At 39.6% G+C, this 19,128-nt stretch overlaps 1 protein-coding gene and 1 long non-coding RNA gene across 2 annotated transcripts in view; one reads left to right on the top strand and one right to left on the bottom strand.

Annotated features, from left to right (window-relative positions):
* The window catches only part of THSD7B (thrombospondin type 1 domain containing 7B), a 1,583,202-nt gene that overhangs the window by 1,505,741 nt on the left and 58,333 nt on the right, over positions 1–19,128 (bottom strand). The gene's annotated exons all lie outside the window — the stretch shown is intronic.
* On the top strand, positions 2,519–3,315 carry LOC123379131. The gene is made up of 2 exons (XR_006583155.1): positions 2,519–2,802; positions 3,205–3,315. It is a non-coding gene; the product is annotated as an uncharacterized LOC123379131 (long non-coding RNA).

The raw sequence follows: 19,128 nt of genomic DNA, 5'->3' as shown, positions 1-19,128 counted from the left end.
GGGACAGGAATTAGCTTATTTTGCCTATTTAAATTAATAAGCTGAAAGAGCTCTGATTTCTTTCATGGCCATCGTGTGGTTGAATGGTAGATCTATGCCTTTGCCTGATGCAGAGGCTCATGGGAAACACTATGGATTCTTGCTGAACTCTGATGGAAAGACACGTGCCACAAACCATTCAAATTTTAGATTGTACCTGTCACTCACAATACCTTTCTGTTGCCTCAGAGTGGTAAGAAACTCACCTAACATCTGTCCTTTCAAAGATCCTAAACAAGGCTTGTTCATTTTGTAACCTTAAAGAGGTGGCAGAAACTGCATTATAGCAAGCAATGAAAATATTGGTACAAAGTGCCCTGGGGTAAGCATTAGAGATTACTGAAAATAACTTTAGGAATATCATAGGGAATAAAATAGCTAAGAAAAGTATTTAACATTGGTGTAGTTTGAGCTTAAAGGGCCAACTGCAGGAATATTTAAAATTGGCAACCTTGAAGACAAAGAGCAACAGAAAAGACAAAAATAAACTTAAACAAATTTAGACTATAGACTAATTCATAGACTATAGACAATTTTAGACTATAGGGACTTATTTCCTGACTAACATCAAGAACTGATTGTCCTCTGCCACAAGTGGACAAATAGCGCCCACTTTGCTTAGCACCACCTTTTCTAATTGGTGTCCTCAGGCTGACATCTATTTTTTTTTTATTTTTTCTCAATGTTTATTCATTTTTGAGAGACGGAGTATGAGCGGAGAAGAGGCAGAGAGAGGGAGACACAGAATCTGAAGCAGGCTCCAGGCTCCAAGCTGTCAGCACAGAGCCCGACGCGGGGCTCAAACTCATGAACTGCGAGATCATGACCTGAGCCGAGGTCAGATGCTCAACGGACTGAGCCACCCAGGCACCCCTCAGGCTGACATCTATTAATGACTGGAGCTGCTTACAAGTTTTTAGTAAAGAACAAGGAAGAATTTTGCTTTGGCAACCCAAGGAGAGACTTTCACACTAGGTCAGGCTATGTCAGAGTGGAAGGAAGAGGGGGGTTTCTTAGAGGAGAAATCTCTGGTTGAGAGAAGGCAGACACCACCAGCCTTGAAGCTCAGGGCTTGGCCACAAATGCTGCTTGCTCAGGCAGAGCTAGGAGGCAGAATTGGAACAGAAGAGCTCTTTGGATGAGATGGGAGTTCAGCCAGTGGGGCTTCTGCAGGAGGCTCTGGCCTGGAAGTAGACCAAGGACACGGTCTGAATGGAGAAAATCATTTCAGAGCTAGAGAGAAGGGCTTACTGCTCCAGAGTGTTTGTCATGCATACATTCATTAGCAACTCAACTTTGTGGTGTTATTTAACATTTATAGTCAGTTATTTAACACTTATAGTCAGTATCTCCCCACCTATATGATCATATTCTTGAGGGCAAGTTTTTTATGTTAAGCACTTAATCACCAGGGCAACCTATGAGATAAGTGCTATTACTGGCTCTATTTTGCATAGGAGGAAAGTGAGGTGGAGAGAGATGAGTAAGCAACTAATCCAGATGACACAGTTAGAGAGTGGATCCATACATTTTTATTGAATAAAAGAGTAAATCAATGAGAAGCAATGTGTACATTTTCTAAATATCCTTTCAACTTTCTTTCTCAAGCACGTTTAAGATGCCATTTGGAATTCATATTGGAAGTATGGAAGCAAACTATTTGAAGGACGCAACTCAAAGCGAGTGCATTAAGATAGCAAAACAGTCAAAGGGTAATCTTTAATTAGTTTATTTGACTGTAAAATGCAAACCAGTGAAGCTTGTTGTCTAAAGCAGGAGGTAAGAGACAATGCAGAGTCAAGGACAACAATTGCAGCAGTTATTTCTCTCTCTGGAAATCACAATTGTTTTTGTATCTGCCAACCAACTGGAACTCCTCAAATGATTTATTGAAAGCCCACAAAGTCTTGGCAGAGCATACAAGAGCCTGCAGAAGACATGGGCTGTCTTTTTCAGGGCCTTACATTTGAAAAAGGGTTTACCATGAGAATTCAAGGGAAAACTGACCTGGCAAGAGTGACAGGACAAGCAGTAGAGCATGCTTTCACACACCCTACCAGTTTCACCAGGGAGCACAGTCCCTTGCCACTCTGTACAACAAGGAGGAAACAGGGACACCAAAAAGTCTTTATGCACTGAAAGGTTACTATTGCTTTTAACAATATTTATAATTAAGGGTGCATCAGTGTTGACATGGTCACTCAGTCAACAAGCATTTGGGAGAACCCACTATGCACTGGGCTCAATGCTAGTTATAGGCTTGCCATCATAGAGAGTTGTCCCTAGGGTCCATGCAACTCAAGAGACCTCTTTCCTCTTCAGAAACCAACAAGCTCAAGTTGCATGTTGACTCAAGTAAGCATCAGTTAGAGGGCAGGCAGAGCTAACAAGTCATCTGACCAGTTCTTATCCAATCAGCAGGTTGCCTTCTTGCTTACCTTCTATCACCAAGGCAACAGGGGTAAGCCTGGAACTATCTGCCAAAGCCCTTCCCACCTACCCCCCCACCAGCCCCTCTGGCCCTTGGGTGACATATCCCTCATATCACCCCTTGACTGCCTTGTTTCCCCCACAACTCTACCCACAGCTGTCCATGGTGTTGACGCTCACACTGATCAAGGCTGCCTTTGAAGTTTCATTTTTAGTAGGTTTCTTATGTCTGCTGCATCACTGGGGAGTGAGTGCAGACATCTTACCTTAAGAATGAAGACCTGCAAAAAAGTTGCTATGAAGTGGGCTGGCTGCGGTGAAAGGAAAAATGGGGTTAGTATTTACCGAAACTGGTCAGGCTGAAGTGGAAATCCCCACAGAGAAAGATGCAAAACACTCTACTGTTTCTAGTAGGGATGGAGAGATTTGTGGAACCAAAGTGGGAGTGGGGGCGGGAATGGGGCACAAAGTCAGTCATATGGCAAGAGAAGATGGGCAGGGGGCTATTTCTTTATAGATGAAAGATGAAAGTCTTCAAACATGCAGAATGGTAGCGAAAATAATCTAAATAGTGCCCAGATTAAACAAATGTTAACATTATGCCTTTTTGCTTCAACTGCTTTGTTTTAAGAAGTAAGATGTTGTTTCTAATAACATCTAATTGAAACACAGATCTAATTGAAGCCTCCTTTGTAATCCTTCTGATCGTATCTTCCCTCCCTCCCCAAAATGCAGATAATTTTCAAAGAGAATGAGAGCTACTGAGTCATCATATTGGGATTGTTTTTTTACATCATTTCATTGATATTTGCTTCACATTAAATATAAGAAAGCTTGGTTAAACAACTACCAGTTTGTTAAAAATGTGTGTAAAACAAAGCAAATTCTATTTCTTATATACCTCACTGTGCTCAAATAAATCAGACCTGGTTCACATGACATTTCTTAAGAAAGCCACTTATTGTATAGCCTGAAAGAAATGGAGACTTAGCATATCTGCTCCTAAATATCCCCCATTAAGCCCTGGGAAAGAGTCTGTCCCTCTGGGCCCCATTTCTGAAATTCACCTCTTCCAACATACATTTTTCACATGTAGCCTATATCATTTCTGTAGCTAGCTAGCACATCTTCCTAAGAACATTTCTCCATGTGTGTAATATAAATCAACAGGGAATGGTCTCAGCACTTTATATATATTAACTCAGTTAATCTTCACAACAACTCAATGAGTTAGATACAGGTATTATCCCCATCTCACAGATGAGAAAACTTATATGCAAAATGTACTGGTCTCTGTATACTTCTGTGAAGGAATAATGTAGCTGCCATGAACTCTTGAGTGCAGAGGGTAAATCAGAGCTACTCAGCAGCAGCCAGACACACACCACAAACAGATACAGTGAGAGTGGGAAAGATGGTGCCCCTTCAGCCACAGAGTAGCCCGTGTCCAATTTTATGTTATTGCACTATGTAATTCCCAGGTCTTTAATAGCCTAAGGCTCCAATCCATCGAGTCATTTGTGCCAATGCCTATGTATTGTAGCTACTCCCTTGACTTTTTTCAAATACAGAATTTTCATTTCTTCATAAAAAACTCACTAGAAGATGAATGCCTCATTGGACCCAAGTCGCCCATTTTGCACATAGGAATATGTTAGCCATCCATCTTCTTGAGCCTAAGGAAGGTCTGGGACTCCAGAGAGGGTAAATCAGAGGGACTCTGCAGCAGCAAGACAGACACCACAGACAAACAGATGCAGTGGGAGTGGGAAAGATGGTTCCCCTTCAGCCACAGAGGCTTTCTACCCTCTTTCTTTCACTATACCTCTGACCATTCTTCCTTTTCCCCCTTCCTGGCCAAATACAACATCTTCAAGGCCCAGAGTAATCCTATATCTCCAGTGAAGCCCTCCTAGACAACTGCAGCCCACACTGTTTCCTCATCATGTTGGCCTTTAATATGGTGTAATTGCTTTCTCTCTCTCTCTCTACCTATCTATCTATCTATCTATCTATCTATCTATCTCTGACTGCCCAATGAACTTCCAAATGGCATAAATAGTACCGTATACTTATGTATATTTAATGGCAACCACTACAAAACTCATTGGGGTGCTATTTCCTGTTTTAAGGACACGGGGAGAGTGTGGAGGAGACTGGATAGAGACAGGGAGGTTATCATCATAGGGATTCTACCCAGTCCCTAGGAGATAGATGGTATTGCTTGGACATTGTACAACTACACAGACATCTTCCAAGGGGCACCTGAGTGGCTCAGTTAGTTAAGCATCCGGCTTTGGCTCAGGTCATGATCTCACAGTCTGTGGGTTCGAGCCTCACATCGCATGAGACTATATGCTCAGAGCCTGGAGCCTGCTTCAGATTCTGTGTCTCCCTGTCTCTCTGCCCTTCTCCTGCTCGCACTCTGTCTCTCTGTCTCTCTGTCTCTCTCTCAAAAATAAATAAACATTTAAAAAAATTTTTTTAAAAAGAAGGAAATCCTCCAGCCATAGAAGGGGCAATATTCTCTCCTTCTACTGCAAGCAAAAAATAATATGGACATCTAAGGGATCTTCAAATGTCTTACCTTGGTTTCTAGGAGGCACAACTGGATTATTAGACTGTATCTTATAAGAGGAATTAAATACAACATAAATGTAGCAGAGTGAGGAGGTTAAGAACATGGACTCTACAACCAGATTGCTTTGGATCAAATCCTAGCTCTACTATTTACTAACTTGAGTGAGCTACTTCACCTCTCTATGCCCCTGTTTCTTAATCTGGAAAACCAGCGTAATAATAATAGCACCTATCCCATAAGGCTTTATGAGTTTTATATGTGCTGATAGTCATAAAGCACTTAGAACAGTGCCTTGTACAAAGCGGCATTATACACGTTTGCTGCCACTTTTCATGTCTCTACTCTCTTTTAACATTTTATTTTCTACTAAAATAAAGCTTCCATTCAGACTGTTTATCTTATTATAGCTTTACATACCATGGATTGGGCCCAACAGATCTCCTCACTATATATAAAAATTTTTTGCAAAAGCAATCAGAAGAAATGCCTTTCAGCCTGGCATAATGGAAGGAGTGTGGCAGACCCAAGTTCAAGCACCAGTGCTACTCCATGGCATTTCTGAATCTTAGTATATTTATGTGTATAGTAAATTTAATAATACTTTCCTCATATTGTTATAAAAATTAGAAATAATGCTGGATATAATAATCAGCTGGCAAACAGTAGGCACAAAATTAATGATAACAACTTTCATCATTGTCAGTATCATGAATTGGATTTCCCTCATGTTTCATAGAGTAATTTTACATACTGTTAAAACTTGTTTTTAAAAGATAGTTATATTCTTGAGGCTTATAAATTTTGTACAAAAGTTCACAGCTTCTATTATGAAAGCTAACACATATGAAAGCTCTGTAATTCTAATACTTCCTACCAGTTAAAAGAGATGCTAGAGAAAACTAAAAAATAAATTTTAACCACTTTTTTGAGGCATTATTGACATATAAAAAGTTGTATATACTTAATGTATACAATTTGATGAGTTGAGGGATAAGTATACACATGTGAAACCATCACCACAATCTATGCCATAAACATAATCATTACCTCCCAACATTTCCTCCTATCCCCTCCAGAAATAATATTTGCAAACTGTATATTTTTTAAGTTTACTTATTTATTTTGAGAGAGACAGATTATGAGTTGGGAAGGGGCAGAAAGAGTGGGAGAGACAGAATCCCAAGCAGGCTCTGCACTGTCAGCACAGAGTCTGATAGGGGGCTTGAACTTACAAACTGTGTGATCATGGCCGGAGCCAAAATCAAGAGTCATACGCTTAACCAACTGAACCACCTAGGCACCTCACAACCTATTTATATTTTTAACAAATCCCTAGGTTTCATTACACTATGCATTGAAATGTGTATTTAAAGGTACTTTCAAAAAAGAAAGGCTTGGGGTGCTAGGTGGCTCAGTTGGTTAAGCATCCAACTTTAGCTCAGGTCATGATCTCACAGTTTGTGCATTGGTCTCTGTGCTGACAGCTCGGAGCCTGGAGCCTGCTTCAGATTCTGTGTCTCCCTCTCTCTCTCTGTCCCTCCCCTGCTTGAGCTCTGTCTCCCTCTGTCTCTGAAAAATAAATAAATGTTAAAAAAATTTTTTTAAAAAAAGAAAGGCTTGGCTTCAGTAGTACTGAAAAAAAATGGATATCATACAATAGGCAGTGGCAGGCATCACTATTTTAAAAGGGAAACCAAGTGCCAAAAGAACATTGTGAGAGCTCGTTCCAGATGTAAGTTGCCTATAGAAAATGTTGTGGTGAAAAAGTAATTACTCAAACTCCTTTTGAAATTGCAAGGGATTTGCCCCTTTGAAATCATTTTCAGAGTTTAAGAAGAACGTTTTAGAAGAAAAGTAATGACCAGCCTTACCCTTATTCAGAAGGCTGAGTAGAACCATGGCACATTGCTCCACTCTCCAGATTAGGAACTCAAGCCCAGAGAGGTGATAAAAGTAGCTCAGGATCAGTTGTTCATCACCTTTCCCACGACTAGTCATCTCCCTGGGCCAGAGTTTTTACATTTGCACTAACCTCACAAACTATGCATTTCTTGACTGTAAACTTAGATAAATGTGAGAACTGATATACATGCACCTAAAGGGAGAGAATTTACACCTCTGTGTGTATGTGAGGTTAGTAAGAAAAAAATAAAAGGGTGGCATGATTGGGGAATATTCTCTTAATATAATTTGTTTTATCAATGACTTTGACTATTTCATCCACTTAAAAAATTGTTATCTAAAAATTATCTAGTCAAAACCATATTTTTTGATGAGGCCTAAAAGGCTTTGACCACTCTCACCAGAAGGCACACACTGACTATTCGCCTTAGGTCAGGTGGGTTACAGGAAGAACACCCAGAGCAGTGTTTTTAGTCAAACTGATCTACATGGTTATAATGTATGTTTATGGAAAGCCCCATTATTCACAGCGACTCAAATAGAGCAAAACCTTCACAGATGCTGGGGTACAAATTCTGTCCTCAAGCAGACCTACACCATCCGCCTTGACACAATTGGGCGCTCTGCCTCCCCGAGGAAACTAACCAAAACCCCACATGGGCAGTTCAAAAATGGCTTTGAACAGGTGCTTCCACAGTTGCTTTTCAATTCCATTTTCCTGGACTTTGTAAAGGGCTATCAGATACAACAATTAGAGACAGAATGCAAATACAAAACCAGATTGTTTTCCCCACCGTCCTGGTGTGACTTCACTGGTTATTCCATCCTATATAAGGAAGCCACCCTTCTCCTTGGATTATTTGGGGAGGGGAGTTGTTGAAGTTAAAATCCTTTCATAGGATGGAGAAAGTGACTTGCTAAAATTCTTGTTATATTCCTGCTCACAGAGCATCCTGAGTCTTCTGGGAACAGGCAAGGGAAATGGAGATCATCTCTCCCAGGCATTCCAGCTTCCTCGGTGTATTTTCCTCATGATTATTTTCTAAGTATGTAATGTGAGTTATTCTGAAATCTTAATTCCCTACTCTTTTTCGTCCTATTAATTAACTTTATTGTTATTTCAGTGCTCATTAGCACCTCTACTAGACAACATAAGAAAGGAAATGAAACTCATCTGTAATGAGACAATACCAAGAAAACATTTGCTTCAGTCAGTACTGGAAGAAAAAGAAACATAGAATTAAGTGACTTTAGAGATCATCACTTTGTAGTGAGTAAAATGTCTCCAGATGTGACATGGGCTACAAGGAAGAAAGAAACCTGACTTTGTTTAAGAGTCAAGATATATGATTATATAGTAAGTCTATGGATAAACAGTTCAAAGGTTGTTGCAGTGGCTCAGCAGTGTGGCCAAGGGCCTAGCCTCTTTCCATCTCTAGGCACCCCCATCTTCAGACTATTGGCTTTTCATCCTCATGCCTGTTTACAAATGGAAGAAAGATGGCTGTCACAATTCCAGTTATCTCTTCCCCACACAACCACTTTCAAGGAAGGAAGCAGAAGGCAAAGAAGAGGTATTCTTCCCATGTCTCTGACACTTCATCTAGGAAAATAACTCTTCTCACAAACCCTCCAGCAGACTACCCCTTTGGTTACATGAGCCAGGCCTAGCTTCCAGGGAGGCTGCCCAAAGTCCTGTTTCATTTTTCAGGCTCTAGTCTATCCCGAGAAGTAGGCAGAAAAGGAGGGTTGAACTAGAGGGCTAGCCAACGAATAGCACCTGCCACAAGCAAGAACGGTCTTAGTTGTCAAATAAGACAACTGAGGCCAAGAGAACTTAGGAAGCTTACATTTAACATTTGTTGGGCACCCAGTATATACTGGACCCACATACTAGCTGGTGAAAAAGCCAAAGCTAAAAGCTGGGTCAGCTTGACCTGCAACACTATGCATGTGTATCAGATTGCCCTGTAGTCTGGTCAGTAATAGAAGAGAGCATGGTGCACACTGGGGAGAGAAGCAAACAAGCTTTCTGTTAGAAATTACCAAAAAAAAAAAAAAAAAAACTATTATTTGATTCTTCTTAAATAATATAGACAAAACACTTTTCTACTAGATATTAGCATTGGTAAATAAGATGCATCAGGGAAGAAATTTTGAAACTGGCTACTGGTAATATATGGGGATCTATGATCCCTGAATATCAATCACCACTGTCGAAAGTGATGCATCCTTGAGATTTGAGGTGGGGGGGGGGGTGGGTTGGATATAAATTTCTTCTGTATAGGGTAGCCATAAGGAATTGAGAATCTACCATCTAAAAGACTAAAAAATAAAAATATAAAAACACTCCACTATTTTAAACCTTTTTTTATCATCCCCGATTTCATGAATGAAGAAGCTGAAGCTAAACAAGTTTCAGTGACTTGTATTAAGTCTCAAGGAGACTCAGTGTCATAGTGCAGATCAGTGATCAATAAAATTTTTGTATGATATTAGGCAGCAGAGCTTAAGGCATACATCTAAGTAGAGTATATAATTTATTTTTCTGAAGCGTGTCAGCTCTGTCTAATATCCCAGACAGCTCAAGCAAAGGCAGGGACATTAACTTGAATCACCTTTGAAATTCATCCCAAAGTTGAGACTATTTCCCAAATGACCTAGATAACTGTAGCTCTGGTCCTATCCACTATGGTCCTACAGATAACTTTGCATGGAGACTTCTAATGACAACTGTAAATAGTTTAATTGGTAGCTGACATATGGAAATGAGAATTTCAAAATTATATTCTGGTCTGAATAGAAACAACTCCAAATTACCAACACAAGCTTTGCCCTAAATAAATGGTCACAATAAGCCTATCCATCAAGGGCACTGACACAGGTCCCATGGACAATGAGTGTCCTTACGTATTCCAAGGGAGGGGTGGGGATAGTGTCATCAGGCTGCAGGGTTGGGAACTAAAGAGGACCAAGTCCAGGCCAGACCAGACTGGCACAGTGACATATGTATGGGTGGGTCTCTACCTCTGCTCAGACCTCAGGCAGTTCCCAAGATATCTTGGGACTACAAGCAACTATAGTAGCAAAGACATTGAAGAATGAATGGCCTTCTATTCTATGGAAAGACAGGGCTTGAAAGGAAGGGGGATTTCACTGTTTTCACCCTGTTCCCTAAGACATTGTTCTGGTTTTAACTAACCTCACTCCTTTGGAGAAAGACGGGGACCTCTTTGTTATATGCAGGGGAAACCCACATTAGATTTAGCATGAAGGCCCATTTTTAGTAATTATGTCACCGTGTAATTCTGTGCATATGAACAAGCCTCAGAAAAATATGAATTTGTAACTATGTTCTTAACCTATTGTATACAAAATCTTTTGTTCCCTAATTCAGATTATGTGTTCTAAAGAGATACGGAATGCTAGAGACAGAGGAGCTCTAGAGATGATCTACTTAGACCCTTTAGACTCTTAGTTCCTTTGACAGAACAGAAAAAGACATCCTGAAAGTTCTAATAAAGGAACCAAGCCAGAAATGCAATCCAGAGCTCCTAACTCCCAGTACAAACTTCTTTGATTCTCTTATGGAAGAAATAAAGCTCTGCCTTCTCTTCTGTGGTTCTATTTCCAGTTACCTATCATGGGAGACATCTCCCTTCCTGGAATCCAGAATAGATCCTACTGTGAACAAACAGTTTTAAATTTTGTGTTAATGTTTATTTATTTTTGAGAGAGAGACAGACAGACAGAGTTTGAGCAGGGGAGGAGCAGAGAGAGAGAGAGACAGACAGACAGAATCCAAAGCAGGTTTCAGGCTCTGAACTGTCAGCACAGAGCCCAACACAAGGCTCAAACCTACAAACCGTGAGATCATGACCTGAGCTGAAGTCAAACGTTTAACTGACTGAGCCACCCAGGCACCCCATAAAGAAACAGTTTTAAAATAGCAATTGGTAAAGGTGAAATCATACTATACTTTAGGTATGTTACAGTATTTTGTGGGCTTACTAGGAAACCTAATTATTACTATTTCTATGGAAAAAATGTATTTAGCATTCTAAATAGTCTACTTGCTCATGCAATTTTGGAATAAAGACAGCTTATAAATAGCCTAAGATTGTGAACCCTATAGTCCAGTTCTTGGAAAGTCTTGCATCATCTCTATGGATTTATGGGCAGATTTTTCTCCCTGATAAAAAAAAATTATCATAAAGGTTCAAGGAGAAAAGACTTTTTCACCCACTTCTCTCCCTGTCTGCTGAAGACACTGTCTTGTGATGCTTAGAACTGCAGCAACCACAGACACAAGGCAATGCAGAGGGGTAAATGCTCCTGGATCTTTCACAACATCATCAAGCCACTAAAGCAATACTGGAACTAGAATTCATGTCACATAAATAATAAATGCCCTTTGGTTAAGACACTACCAGTTGAGTTTTCTGTTCCTTGGAGCTGAAAGCATTTCTAACACGCACTCACTCAGGTTAGCACAAGAAAGGGGTTTATTACAAGGATTCACATGGCTAATGGGGACATCGAATCTCATAACACTTTAGTAACAGGGTCAGACCTCACAGAGCATGAACTGAACAGTAGTTCTAAATCAAAGGCAAGCATCTTCACTTGACATTTTAGAGATCTTCACTCAGGTGCTTGACTCTGTATCTTTTCTCTGCCTCATATCTTCTGTTTGCATACAAATACAGCTCACTTAGGGCATCTCAAGTCTCTCTTAATTTAATGATCTTTTAGCTACAGCTCCCCCTAGAAATTCTCAATATATCTCTGCTGAAATCCTTCAGGGAGAAAATACAATTGACCAAGCACAATTTTTCTGCCAGGCCACACCACAAGTCACTGGCCAGTTTACAGATTACCTTTGGCACAAGTATCCTACCTTGGTCCAATCAACTATGATCTGAGCAACAAGGTTACATGATATAAAACTGAGCCATAGAGAGCTTCCCCTTCAACAAGATTTCTGGGACAGTGGGTTGGTCAGGCACAGGGACACATAGGGTCTAGCACAGCAGCACTTGGGAGCAGAAAGGTGGAGATACCAATGCCCTGTGCTCTTATCCTTTATCTCTGTCCCTCTCCAGCCAAATTAGTCTGGTTCTAAGACTTTTTATTTGTTTGTTATTACTGTTTGTTATTCCTGTCTCATACAAATAAAAGACAAGTTGTCACCAAGTAAACATTGGTTGCTGCTACTGGAAAAGAAAAAAGGAAGAAGCAAAGGAAGGAAGGAAGGAAGGAAGGAAGAGAGAGAGAGAGAGAGAGAGAGAGAGAGAGAGAGAGAGAGGGAGGGAGGAGGAGGGAAGAAGGGAGGGAGGAAGGAGAGTGGGAGGGAAGGAAGAATGGATGGAGGGAGAGAGGAAGGAAGGAAGAAAGAACAGGGCAAGGGCAAGAGGCTATTGTCTTTGACAGGCACAGACAGGTGTTGATGAGGCACAGACAGGTGTTGATGACAAAGACTTGGCACATTAGCAAGAGAGGGAGACAGAAAGCAAAGCCATGGAGGAGTGAGGTCCAAACCACCTCCCAACTTAGCCCAGAACCAATAGGAAACAGAGGCGGTTTCATGCAAGACAGAGGTTTTAATGGGTGACATAAACTAGACTAATCCAACAGGCTCCTGTGGTACAATCCTGCCCCAATAGAAAGCATTCCATGGACTCAGCCATACTATGGGTCCTACCATTCTTCCCACAGGCGTATCATCTCCTTTCCCTGATATCAACATTTATAATACATTTTTACTGCACATTTCATCAAACAGGTCTAAATTAATTCCATTCCAAAAAGGGAAAAAATACCCAACTTACCCCTGGGAATAAGACAGTCAAGGGTGGGAGGGGAACACCAGCCCAATGTATCTAAAAGCACAAAGTGAAACTACGAAAATGGGATTTTACTCCATGACTACCAGAGGTTTCTTGCAAGCATTTGCTTTGCAGAAAACCTTGGCTTTCATTCCTGTCTTGATTTTTTAAAGCTGGTCTTTGAACACTACTCAGTAGGTAGTTGGCCCTTTTGATGTTTGGCACTGGTATAAAAAGGATGAGTTATTTAATTTTCTGCAAAGGCAACCAAGCCTGTTCGGTATGTAAAGAGGGAAGCCGTTCAGGCATATGTGACTGTGCAGGAGTGAAAGCTTTTCTTCTTTGAAGGTTCAGAGTTAACATGTCAACTGATTCCAAGGAATTGTGCATCAGACCCTGAAATGTAGAAACTAAGCTAGGCAGCTTGGAGTGCTGGGTTAAAGCAATTATCAGGAAAATTAAGAGGAACTGAAGGACTGACTGCTCATCATGGAAAAACACTTTTTTTCTTTTTTGTCTCCAATTATCTAAGTTGGCTGTCTTCTTACCAAATAGAATGTTGGCAATCCAAAGGAAAATCAAAAAGGAGCTTAAGTTGGCTATGCGCACAAAAGCACGACAAATTAGAAATCTTGGCTTGATTATACAGACAGGTTAGAATACAGGGGGAAACCAGTGGGAAAGTTTCGTTTAGCCTGAATGGTCCAGATTGGTCACTTGTATGGAACTGAGTTGATAAGTTGTGATAGAAGTTTCTAATTTGTGTATAAACAAGGCCCAAGGGGGAGTGAACAACACTCAACAAATTTATCAAATGCCCATATGAGCAAGGCTGCATGCAAAGTGCCAGGAACACAGAAACAAAAAACATAAACATCTAACCAAACTATTCTATGAAATGAATCTAAAAATTATAAACTGAAAATAAATTAAAATAGGTGTCCATAGAGTTTCTGGGTTTGGAAGATGATTAAGCACTTTGAGTTTCATGAACTTTGTAAAGCCCTAGCCTGCTTGAATCCAATCCAACCTCCTTAGCGCAGAACTGAAGACCTTCCACAATTTGGCCTCAAATATTTTTCTGTTCTTCTGCCCTACCAAACCTCTCCAGCCTCATACCATATACTTTAGGGTCAACTCAACAGTTTTTCAAATGTACTGTAACTCCATGGTTTCAGTCAAGCTATCCCCTCAGCCTGGAATATCTTCCCTTCTTGTCCCCATTCTCCCTGCCACCACTCCTGCTGTACCACATATGACTGCTGAAGCCCATTTTTTTTACCCTGATTAAATGCTAAAACCTCCATAAAAAACAGCATTGATTCCGTTTGGTCCAATTGCCGTGCATTCTTCTGGGCTCCTATTACATTTTGTTTATGCCTCTTATTTGGTGGACACTGTTTATACCTGGCATTATATTCATAAATCTATCTACAGCTCCTACTAGATGGTTGTTCTTCTGAAGGAAATCATGACCTTCTTCATTTCCACAGTCCTGCTAGATTTACATGGAGTAGGTATTCAACACATGTTCATTAATGCACAGGACTGAGTTGAAGGATAAACAAGATACATGAACATGTTCTCCTTAAATAAGCATAGCCAACACGGAAAGTCTGAATAGTCTATAAAAATTTATTTATTTATTCTTTTTTTAGTATCTTTTGTTGCTTTCTATATCAGCACATTGCTTTTTCCATGGGCTTCCCCTACAGACTTCTGTAATTCTTGATATTTCTCCTTTTTTAAATTATTTTTGTTCTGAGTTATTCTTCCTCTGTGTCTCTATCTCTACCAGGAAGTCAGGCCACTTCAGGACCTATATACACTGGTGGGCCAGTATACACTAACAGAATTTTCTTATCAGAACATGCCCCTGCCCAGACATGTCAAGGAAATGTATATTTTGAAAGAGAATTCACAAGACCATCAGAGTAGATTTCTTTATTGCAGAGCATTTATGCCAGCTATACGAGAGGCATGTGAACAGACAAACCCCAAATAAGGAGCTTTCCATTTGAAACCAAAACTAATTAGATCCCTGCATTAATTTTGGCTAATTTCCCCAAAGAGTAAAAAGAGGAAAGTAAGGTCTAGGGAGAGGATTGTTTTATGTCAAAAACTACAAAAATTCAAGATAGAAGAAAGAGCAAGAAAAAAGGGCAACAGGGAAGGTGTCCCTTACATAAATCAAGTTGCTTCTAGCTTCATGGACTTTAGAGGCTTCAAGGAGAAAGATGGTCAACATTATTAATGACAGCTCAGAGACAGGATCATTCACTTAACCAATTGTTTGGTCAATATTTGTTGAGTAATCTACTATGTGGCAGGACTGTTCACAGGACGGAGCAGGACAGTCATGGTCTCTGCCTTCGAGGAGCTTCCAGTCTAGTGAGGAGGCCAGATCTTAAATAAACAATTGCACAATTAATAGTGAGAAGTGTTACTATGAAAAAGTATATAGTGCTAGGAGATTGTATCATGGCCACACATAACCTAATCGGTGGGGTCAAGGAAGGCTTCTCTATGGAAATTACATTTAAAGGCCCAGAAAGACAAGTGGATATTTGCCATGTAAAAAAATAAAGAGACTTCATTTCAGGCAGAGAGATGTGAACATAGACACAATCAGGTCTGGAAGTCAAAATAGGACAGTAGACTTGAGGGACAAGAAAAATTGGGTGTGGATTTATGAATAGGTGGGGCCCCATCTCTGACTGCCCTCACTAGCCAGGCTTCCCTATGATGTGTTCTTACAGCACCCTGTCTCCAGAGTTCACGGTTATGTGTGTACACAGGACAGATTAATATCAATCTCTATTACCAAATGTAAGATCCACGAGGGTGGGAATCATTTTATGTATTCACTATTAAAAGCCCACTGTCCACCACAGAACTTGGAACATCGTATGCACTTAATAAATACTTGCGAAATGAGTGAATGACCAAGAGTATAAATGATTGGTATAGGAGTAAAAACATGCCACGGTGTTGGGTTTCAGTTCTGGTTCTAGCATTAGCTTTCTATTGATCATGGATATTTCATTTAACCTCTTCGGGCCCCACTTTTCTCCATGATCCAAATTAAAATCAAAACCTCGAAACTCTTTTCCGATTCAAAATTCAAATATGTCCTATTCTCAAAGGTTTTGGTCTTTGTGCCCTTTCTAGTTTTCATGGTTTCCACTGAGTAGTGTATGTTTTTCCTATTGCTTATTATTTGCCTTCTCATGAAGCCCAGAACTCCAGGTGCTGCCATTTAAAGTTAGAATTTGCAAGCTTGTCAGATCCTGGTCAATGGAGGCAAATCTTGAAGATCTGGCCCTTCCTCTACCCAAAATTATGTGGATTATCAAAAGACAAACATCAAAGCTGATTACTTTACCAAGAGGTTCCCAGCCAAGCAGCCCTTTGATTTGCTTTTACTACTTACACACTAAGATAAAGCTGGTTAAAAAAACAAAATTCAAAAAGCTCTTTTTTTTTAATGTTTTTATTTATTTTTGAAGGAGAGAAAGAGACAGAGCATGAGCAGGGGAGGAGCAGAGAGAAAGGGAGACACAGAATCCAAAGCAGGCTCCAGGCTCCGAGCTGTCAGCACAGAGCCCGATGCGGGGCTTGAATTCACAAACCTGAGATCATGACCTGAGTCGAAGTTGGACGCTCAACCGACTAAGCCACCCAGGAGCCCCCAAAAAGCTCTTTTCATTACATTTTTGGCTCTTCGAGTAAAACAGATTATCCAAAACTAATTAACCATCAGAGGGGTACAATTAATTCTACAGCCTGCACTGAAACACATACACACAGGATGGATTTCCAGCAAGGAACATTTTTTTTCCTGAAACACCTTAAAATTAACATAATTTTTATTTCAGTAGTTTATTAACAAGGGGCCGTTAAAATGCCCGTCTTAACAATGAATGTGTATAACATATTATTTATTTTTGTATCTGAAAAATATCCCAAGTAATAACCTAAAATATTCCTAGTAAGAAGAGTTAAAATAATTAATGTTTTCATTCTACCTATCACAACAAAAGAAGAAAATACATTAAGTGCCTAGTTTTTTGTACTAACCCAGTTCATAATAATATCAAAAATATAGATTTATAATATTTTAAATGCCCAATCAATCTACCATTCTTTGGGCTTATAAAGCTTTCTCAGCATCTAACAAAATTATTTTGAAAGTTGGTTTGGAGTCCTCTGAAAATGTGTTCCTTTTTCTCTGAGTGCTTGCACCAGTGAAACTCAAGACATAAATCTACAACAGTTTGCACGAAGAACATCTAACATACAACTGGGTACCTGAAGGAGTACAAGCATATTCTGGAAAGTCTGTCCAGAAAGCAGAGGGGAATGTATCAGATCTGATAAGAGGGGAATATATCAGATCTGATCTTCAAACCTGCTTCTTAATTATTCTGCTTTAAGTACTTGCTCCTTATGCTAGTAAAGCCCATCTTATTTAACTCAGGGTGGTCATATTATGAATATAGAAAGTAATGGCTACTCTTGCCTTTTGCAAAGGCCAAAGACAAGCCTTGGGTGCATATTCTAATAATACAATATAAAATACAGTGAACGTGCTCAGGTGGGACTTTATCAAATCTGTGAGAAGTGATAACAAGCTAAAACTTAATAACAATGTACCAAAAAGGATGTCTTACCAAAAAAAAAAAAAAAAAAGTGGCATCCATCCTAGCAGAATTCATCTGTTTAGTCCACAGGCAGATTTGTGAAAGCGTGAGCAATTCTCTTCTCGCCAAGAAAACTGGCTTTGCTGTCCAATTGTTTTCTCATAGAAAAGGACTGTTTTTTATCAAGATAGTTTATATATATATTGATATTTCACATGTAACATATCTCTCTTTTGAACATTAATTACAGATATGCCTTTTTAAATTTTTCGTTGAGATCTAATTCACACACCGTACAATTCACTCCTTTAAAGCGTAAAATTCAATTGCTTTATAAGCATATTCAGGGTCATGCACGCCTATAAATGTAATCACATGATACGTGGCCTTTTGTGACCAGCTTCTTTTATATGTTTCTAAGGATCATTCACATTGCAGTAGGTATTAGTACTTCATTTCTTTTAATTGAATAATAACAATCCATTGTATGGATATACCACATTTTATATTTCCACTCATCAGTTGGTGGCATTTGGGTTGTTTTCACTTTGGGGATATTATGAATAATGCTGCTACAAACACCTGAGGTTCTTGTGAGGACCTATGTTCAATTTCTCTTGGATCTGTCTACAGCTAGAAGTGGAATTACTAGATTATATGGTAACTGTGTGTTTAAACCATTTGAGAAACTACCAGATTAATCACCAAAATAACTATGCCATTTTACATTCCCACCAGAAGTGCATAAAGGTTCCAACTTCTCTACATCTTTGTCAATACATGTTTTATCTGTCTTTTTGATTATAGCCATCCTAGTGAGTATGAAGTGGTATCTCATGGTCATTTTGATATGCATTTCTTTAATGACTAATTATGTTGAACATTTTTTCATGTGCTTACTGACTATTTGTATCTCCTATTTCAAGAAATCTCTACTTAGATCCTTTGCACATTTATTATTGCATTACCTTTTTATTATTGAGTTGGAACAGACATATATATTTTTAAAAGAACCTTAAATATGTAAAAACACAAACTAACAATTCAATAAATACATATGGATTACTTGCTATGTACAGTTTAGGGCAGGGCCCTAAGTGTGCAGAACATAAGGGAAAGATGTATCAAGATGCTTACAATTACTAATGGAGTGAGAAACACCCACTAGTAGAAGAAAATCTTACCAGATTAGAAAATCAGAAAGGGGTTTATGGAAAAGTTAGGTGTTTGTATTAAGTCTTTTAAAGCAGGGAGAGTTTTGGAAGACAGAGAGATAGAGAAGGATTTCAGGCAAACAGAACAGCACAAGAGAGGTCAGAGGGGCACTGATATTCAAGGCCTGATAGGGGAACAGCACATAGTTGTTGGACTAGAGAGTGGAATAAGTAAAATGGTGGATGATGAGGCTGGGAGAGGTTAGATGGGAATATATCTTGGAGACTTAAATAACAGGTTGAGGGGTCTGTGTTCAAATCCCTAAATAAGTGGCTCTCAACCAGAAGCAATGTTGGCTCCCAAGGGATTTTTGGCAATGTCTGGAGATGTTTTTGGTTGTTATAACTAGTGGCACTATTAGTGGGTAGAGGCCAGAGGTACTTACAAATGATAATAAGCACATTAAAAAAAATGTTCAACATAATCTGTCATTAGGGAAATGCAAATCAAAATGACCATGAGGTACAGGGCAGCTGGTGGCTCAGGTCAT

The sequence above is a fragment of the Felis catus genome, chromosome C1 (assembly GCF_018350175.1).
Source record: "Felis catus isolate Fca126 chromosome C1, F.catus_Fca126_mat1.0, whole genome shotgun sequence".
Classification (NCBI taxonomy): domain Eukaryota; kingdom Metazoa; phylum Chordata; class Mammalia; order Carnivora; family Felidae; genus Felis; species Felis catus.
The sequence above is the reverse complement of the archived record's forward strand: the minus strand, read 5'-3'. Positions and strand labels throughout refer to the sequence as shown.